Below are 7418 nucleotides of genomic sequence, written 5' to 3'. Positions count from 1 at the left end.
TAAGCCAAAATTGGAATCCTCAGGTAAGGATGCAGAGAAAGAAGGTGATAAGCCTAAAAAGAAGGGCAAGTGTCACTATTGCAGGAAACCACGGCACTACATAAATGAGTGCAAGAAAAGGCTAGAGAAGGAGAAAAAGAAAGAATCAGGCATAGCTATGGTGGCTGATGCATCTGCACCAAGTGCAGAGAAGAAGGAATCTGCAAGTTTTGCTCAAGATGATTGGGCATGGACTGTATGTACATTGCAGTTATGACCCTTCTGTTCATGATGTATGCATGTCAATGGGCAGAATTGGATGCTTGGTACTTTAACAATGGTACTAGTTAGCACATTACTTCACACAAAAAATTGTTCTCATCTCTGGAATCTGTCCCAAGTGCAGGAACCGTCACATGTACAAATGGTTCCTTATATCCTGTCAAAGGAGTTGGTAGAGTTGTGCTCACTGCAAATGGGGACATATTTACTCTTTTTAAAGTTTTATATGTGCTAGGCATTAAGAAGAACTTGCTGTCAGTTTCAGCCTTAGCCTTGTCAGGCTTGATGGTGAAATTTGTGGATGATAAATGTACAGTTCAAGATAGAAATGAGGGTTATTCTATCATTATCTCAGGTACCTTGTTTCATGGCCTATACAAGATGGACGTATTTGAGAAGTTGCAGCATGATGCTTGTTCAGTCTCTACGGCTCGTGCTACGAGTGATGCAGAATTATGGCATGTACGATTTGACCGTCTAAATTATGACAGTTTGTTACACCTTTAAAGGCATGATATGGTGTATGAGTTGCCAACTCTTGAGATCCCTGCTAGACATGTATGTGAGGGGTGTATTCTTGGTAAAATGCATGGGGCACCACTTCCAAAGGATGGATATACGAGAGCTGTTAAGAAATTACAACTTATACATAGTGATGTATGTGGTCCTATGAGGACACGATCTAGTGGGGGATATCTCTACTTCGTCACTTTTATTGATGATTACTCCAGATATAGCTGGGTGTATCCATTAAAGTAGAAGTCATAGGTTTTTATGTGCTTTAGGCACTTTGTATCCATGGCTGAAAATGCATGTGAATGTAAAGTTGGCACCCTTCGTTCAGATCCGGGGGGGGGAGTATATATCCAAGGAATTTCATGCATACATGGCTAGAAAAGGCATAAGGCATCAGTGTTTGTATAGTGCCATACACACCTCAGCAAAATGGTATGGCTGAGAGGAAGAATAGGTCTCTTATGGAAATGGCACGATGTATGGTGAAAGCCTAAGATTTACCTCATGGTTTTTGGTTAGAGGCAACTATGCGCACAAACTTTGTGTTGAACAAATGCCCTACCAAGGCCTTGCAGTCTAAAACTCCTTATGAAGCTTGGCATGGCAGGAAGCCTTCTGTGGCTCATTTGTGTGTTTTTTTTGTCTTGCTTATGCTCTTGTGCTTGAGCAACAACGCAATAAGCTTATGCTCTTATGCTCTTATGCTTGAGCTTATGCTTATGCTCTTATGCTCTTGTGCTTGAGCAACAACGCAATAAGCTTGATGATAAGGCAGTTAAATGTATATTTATAGGATACAGTTCAGAAAGCAAGGGATATAGACTCTACCATCCGGCCTCAAAGTGGATTTTGGTAAGTAGAGATGGTTTTTGTCGAAAACTCAGTTCAACCCATGCTTTCATACAAAAATAGCAGAATGTATGCTCACATGACATGTTTAATTCGCTCCTACCTTTGTTTAATGGAGGGCAGCTATATGTAGAGCAATTGAATGCTCAACCAAGTGCTCAACCAAGTGCTGAAATGTAGCCTTTGCAAGTGCAAAATCAGCGTTTTGATGAGGCAATTATTGAGGATGTAGTGGATGAGGAGAGAGCAACCATAGAAGAATCTAGGCGTATGCCAAAATGGCTTGTGTAGACATTGAGGGATAGCAAGTTGGCAGCTCCTTTACCTAGCAGAACTCGTGCAGGTTCTCATCATGTAGATTATTCTCATGTGGATGATGTTTTCATTTCTACTTTATGTATGGAAGATGAGTATACCTCTATACTCAAGAATGACACCTGGTATTTGATAGATCTACCTCATGGCAAAAAGGCCATTGGTATTAAGTGGGTTTACAAGTTAAAACGCAAAGAAGATGGTAGCATTGATCGCTACAAGGCCAGACTTGTTGCAAAGGGGTATGCCCAGCAAAAGTGCATTGATTATGATGAGACCTTTGCACCCACATCTTGTATGACTACCATTAGGTGTCTCATTGCTTTGGCAGCACATCATGGGTGGAATGTACATCAGTTGGACATTAAGACTCCATTCTTGAATGGTGATTTACATGAGGAGGTATATGTATTGCAACCTCTTGGTTTTGCTGTGAAAGGAGAAGAGTCTAAAGTATGCAAGTTGAAGAAGGCTCTTTGTGGCCTTAAGCAAGCGCCTAGAGCATGGTATGAGAAGATTCATGCATACTTGGTTGCAAATGATTTTTGCAACAGTCCAACAGAGAGTACCCTCTATGTGAAGCTCTATGTGAAGAGGAGCAAGGACACATTTTTGGTCATCGTTCTATACTTTGATGACATGCTACTTACGGGACCCGATATAGATCAAATTTCAGCCTTTAAGGCTGATTTGCACAGTCATCGTTTGAGATGTCAAATTTGGGGCCCTTGTATTACTATTTGAGGATTCAGTTTATACAACAATAAGGATGGCATTGTTATGCTGCAGTCTAAATATATACAGAAGCTATTAAAGAGGTTTAATCTTGAAGACTGTAAACATGTGGCTACACCTATGGAGATAGGTAGTCGACTTAGTCTTCAAGATGCAAGAGACTCTTTTGATGCTAGTCAGCAGAGCAGGGTGTTGGATCCCTTCTTTATTTGTGCAACACGAGGTCAGATATACATTATGCGGTCTCACAATTGACCAGATTTATGCATAGCCTAGGTACGAAGCATTGGAAGGCTATTAAGTGGGTTTTTCGCTATTTACAGGACACGCAGTATTTTGGATTATTTTATCCAAAGGGGGGTGAGTCAGCTGCATACTTTCACTGATTCACATTGGGTTGGATGTTATGACACATGAGTGTCCACTAGTGAGTTTTTCTTTTGCCTTGGTGATTCATGTATATCATGGCTCAGTAAGCAGCTGCCTACAGTGGCCACTTTCAGCTGCTGCTGTGAAGCTGAGTAAAGGGTAGCTTTTATAGCTACAGTTGAGTGTGTGTGGCTCAGACGTCTTATGGCTGATTTGGGTGTGGCTCAGTTGTCTAGCACTACAATTTTCACTAACATGCAAAGCGCATTAGCAATTGCGAGGAACCCAGTGTTTCATGCTCGCACTAAGCTCCCTTATTCATGTGCTTAGTCTCCAACTATTTGCATAGATATGCAACACGTGCTTCATTGCGCACTTGGTATAATGCAGCAAGTACATCCCATGCCTGTTTTGAAGTATTAAATGACCAAGTATGAGGAATAATGCTTCGCTTCATAGAAAGTGCAAGCAATGCATGTGCCTATGCATCTCTTCCATCCCATCTCGTTTGAGCAGCAGTGGGAGGTACTTGTGGTGCATGTGGAGGAGACACATCTATATCAGATTCTACTTCAGATGTACCTGCAGCACATGGTTGCATTGGTAGTTGTGAAACAAGATGCGTTTCACTACCACTGACCACATTCCAAAGGCCTTTAACAACCAGTACATGCCTCATCATATAGGACCATAATGGGTAGTTAGTCCCATCAAGTTTGTCCTAAGCAGGCAACATGTTGAATACATCACTACTGCCAGGCATGACTGTCTACCAAATGCAAAATCTTTCAACACACTGCAAGTACTCACTATTCATTGAGAATGCAACCCCGAATGGCTGCCAAAACTGACTGAATCACCTGCAAAGTGTATGAAAAATAATATAGAGTAGAGAATAGAGTGTTACTGGCAAAATTATGATGGTCGATGTTGTTGAAGACACTGTAGATGTTACTGCACACCAAATCTTTGCCGCTGCACAGCCCAAACACCCAAAATCAAATAGAACCAATCCAAAGTGATGCCTCTCCAGAACGTCTGCAGAAACCTTGCGGTGCCCAAATGCACCGTGAACCCCAAAATTTATATACTTTGTATACATCACACTACAGTATATACCTTCTTCTCCTCCTAAGAGAGTATCTTAATCGGAGACAGAAAAATAGGGTCATGAGAAGGGAGGCAGACTACTAGATCAAGTGTCAAGGAAGCTAGCTCTGATACCCAATTGTTGGAATTAGGGTTAGGGTTGTAACAATGCACACACACAAGATAGAGAAGCTTGAGAGCACACAAACTCACTAGATTAGAATAAACAAATGTGTGCTAGATACAAAAGATAAGTACACACCCCAAAATTAGTACATAAGAGGGTGTACATACGCATGAGGAAAAAAACCTCCTAGTGAGGGAAAAAGTACCCCGACGGTCCTCAGTGTGTTCACACACATCACTACCATATAGTGCCACACTCTATTGGCTGAGGTGAGATGCGGGTCACTCCTTTCTTCCTGCGTGTTGCTCAGAGCATCTGCATCTGTGGTGGCTTGTGATTAGTTGTTGCTGGGTGGTCTGTGATGGTTCGATTTGTTTAGTTGCTAATTAATGCTTGTTTTGATGAGAACGTTGCTAATCTTGATTAAGCTTGTTCTTTGTGTAGATTATTCTGTAATTTTTGTAGGTCGGCCTCGTGAGGGCGCGTATGGCTTAGGTACGATCGTAGGTGCGATGCGATGTTAGCTGGGGCAATAAAAGGGTAAGCTCTGGGCTTGGGAACTCACTGTTGGGTCATAGGCTTTGTGTTCTGGGTAGGGGTTGGGCTGGGTTTGTCTGGCTGGGGGGTTGGGTTGGATTGGCTCTATGTTGTGTGCTAAAGACATCACTAATGTAGGTAAAGACACCACATCCACACGATAAAGGGAAAGTCTTGGAGGCTACTGTATCCACGGGTGCCCGTGACAAAGGCAAGGGCGTGGCAGATTCAACAAATCCTTGTATTCTCACACCCCCTAAAGGAAATAAAGTGGTTAGAAATCTACATATGGTGAAGACTAGGGCAAGGTCTATAGGTTTTGACCCTAGTGTTAACAATACCACCAAATGCAAAAAAATGCCGCTTGTTAGGTTGACCAGGTTGCTTGAGGTTTCTGTGACTGTAGGTGTTGGGAATGGTGACATAGATATTGCATTCGGGGAACCACTAGAAGACTTTGTCCGGTCTGAATGTATTAGTGGTTTGTTTGCTCTTTAGAAGGGTGGAACATTGAATCATATCCACTTCCAAATGGTCATTAAAATAATGACAGTTTCCTTGATCTCTGTAGGCAACCTTATCAAAAAATATCTTGCATGGGATGTATTAAAACCAACTGGGGGCATTGTCATGTGCAAGGGTTTAAAACAAGTTTGCTTACACACATTCGAAGGCATGTTGGGTTATTGCATGAAAGACATGTTTAAACGTCATTTTAAGTTTTTTTGTCACAATGTAATGGTGAAAGAAATTACAAGGGGGCGGGAGCAATATGCATTGTATGGAGCTGGAGATTTAAAGAACAAAGTCTCTCTGTCTCGCCAGTGAATGTATTTGACCGAGCATATGTGTGCATGGATAACTACATTCCTAATAGGCTTGGGGCAACATTGGAGTCAACACTTTTGCGCATGCTGCGCATGCGAAAGTACCACCTCTCTGCCCACTGGCTGATCCCTAAAACTGGAAATGGGATGGACAAAAAAAGAGCGGCTACAGCATGGAAAGTGATGAAGATACCACATCTCACTCAACTGATTGATGTTGATCAAATTTTCTTTTTGGATTCTCCTCATTATAAGTATTATCCGGATGTGGATGTTTGGCAATGAAGAAGATGATGGGAATCCTGGTTCGAGAAGCAACCCCATCAATCTTGAAAGTGACGAAGATGCGTTGTTTTGTGGAGAGGGTGGTTCGTTGTCTGACGAAGGGAATCATGGATCTTTTCTAGATGGCTCCGACTATGTGCCTTTGTTCCATGCTTGCAAGACAACCAAAGATGTTGTTTTCATGTGACTTTCAAGAAAGAAACTGTTTGATGCAATGTAAATAGTACTTTAGCCTTGTACATTCCTGAAGCAATAACCTCGTACATCCTCGAGCAATAATTTTGATGAATATATGCAATAACTTTTCAAAAAATGTCTATCTTTTCAATTTTGTACAAGAGAGATTTTTTTATTGCAAACCATTGAATTTAAAATATTTATTGCAAACCATTGAAACCAAGGTCTAAACTTACCAAAAAAAATACTAAGGTTCTTTAAACTTACCGAAAAAAATACTAAGGTAAGAACCTTAGTAAATTAATGCGAAATTTTTTTCCACCCTTTATTAATGCAATTTTTTTTGAGTGAATAAGTATACAAAATTTTTGTCACCATAAGAAACCCCCAAAAAAATGGGAACCAATTAATTAGAATATTTGGGCCTTTCTCAAAGGTTGAAATCTAAAAAGTATGTCTCATACCTCCTATAAATGGAAAGGAGGATGCCACCTAGCTTGAGGCATTATCGTTCAATACATTGGAAATACTTTAAACTTTAGAGTTCAATAAATAATGCCCACCATTTCTGGTAAGGAATGCCAAAAAGAGTGACGAGGGAACACAAATTAATATCGTTTCATATAAGAATGCCAAAAAGAGTGAATAGGGAACATAAATTAATATCACTTCATATAAAGTTTTCCTTATCCAAACCTAGTTGGTGGTGTTTTGAATGTGAGGCTTTTGATATGTTTTTTGGCTTACCAAAAGTGTCAGACTCATGTTTTTGGTGTATTAGCCCAATTTACTATGGTTTGTAGGCTCAACCTAGTTGTGGCAATTTGGGTTGGGTGATCCATGGTGGAATGCAAATATGTCACCTAGAATCTGTATTTTTGTGGCAACTTTTGGGTTAACACGTGCTTTTTACCCTATTGTATATTGTAGATCGCATTATCCTCGTTAGGTCCTCGTCAAGTAAGCTCATTAGCTTTTATGTGAATATGCATATTCATGGACTTTCAAGCAATAGGCATCCAACCTTACACAAATAGTTTTACAATGATGATAGGCCCCATAGCTCTTGAGTTTATGATATCTTGAAGCTTAAAGAAAACGTAGAATTATCCAATAACACATAGAGGAAGAGGGGGTGTTAGATATCCTTTAACTTTGGTGTAAGAGACACTAGTCTAGTGATACATATAGAAAGAAGGGGTGTTAGATATCTTTCAACTTGGGTGTAAGAGATACTAGTCTAGTGATTCATAGAGAAAGAAGGGGTGTTAGATATCCTTCAACTTGTGTGTAAGAGACACTAGTAATACATAGAGAAAGAAGGGGTGTTA

This window comes from Cibotium barometz, chromosome 16 (assembly GCF_041138505.1).
Source record: "Cibotium barometz isolate CiBa-2024 chromosome 16, ASM4113850v1, whole genome shotgun sequence".
Lineage (NCBI taxonomy): Eukaryota > Viridiplantae > Streptophyta > Polypodiopsida > Cyatheales > Cibotiaceae > Cibotium > Cibotium barometz.
The sequence above is the reverse complement of the archived record's forward strand: the minus strand, read 5'-3'. Positions refer to the sequence as shown.